Here is a 389-nt window from a genome sequence, read left to right as displayed (position 1 = left end):
GAGGTAACACCAGACTGCTGGGGAGATTAAACCAGATTTCAGTTATTTCCATCACACAGTCAACATGTGACATATCATGAATCGCCAAAACCATACTTACAAAACATCTCAACAACAGCACTACCAGTATGACCATGATGGTGTAGAAAGCCCTCTGCTTTGATTGGTCAACTCTTTCCCTGTCCCCGCCCTGTTCCCCTGGCCCTGGACGAATCAGAACGCAGAGAACAGAAAGGCTGCAGAAGGAAATGACAAACAAGGAGAAAATCAAGAGGCTGACATCCACAAATACTGATACATCATCCAAATGATTCAGACCGGCTGCTCCAATGGAAAGCAGCCAAACACATCCAATGCTGATATTTCTGATTCTGATCCCTCTCTCTCCT

General features: G+C 45.2%; 1 protein-coding gene and 1 pseudogene across 1 annotated transcript in view; both read right to left on the bottom strand.

Moving 5' to 3' along the window:
- Window positions 1–389, bottom strand: part of ankrd46b (ankyrin repeat domain 46b) — a 25,021-nt gene that overhangs the window by 13,387 nt on the left and 11,245 nt on the right. The window lies entirely within an intron of this gene.
- LOC116669465 (myosin heavy chain, fast skeletal muscle-like) overlaps window positions 1–389 on the bottom strand; it is a 9,446-nt pseudogene that overhangs the window by 8,825 nt on the left and 232 nt on the right.

This window comes from Etheostoma spectabile, chromosome 19, assembly GCF_008692095.1.
Source record: "Etheostoma spectabile isolate EspeVRDwgs_2016 chromosome 19, UIUC_Espe_1.0, whole genome shotgun sequence".
NCBI lineage: Eukaryota > Metazoa > Chordata > Actinopteri > Perciformes > Percidae > Etheostoma > Etheostoma spectabile.
The sequence above is the reverse complement of the archived record's forward strand: the minus strand, read 5'-3'. Positions and strand labels throughout refer to the sequence as shown.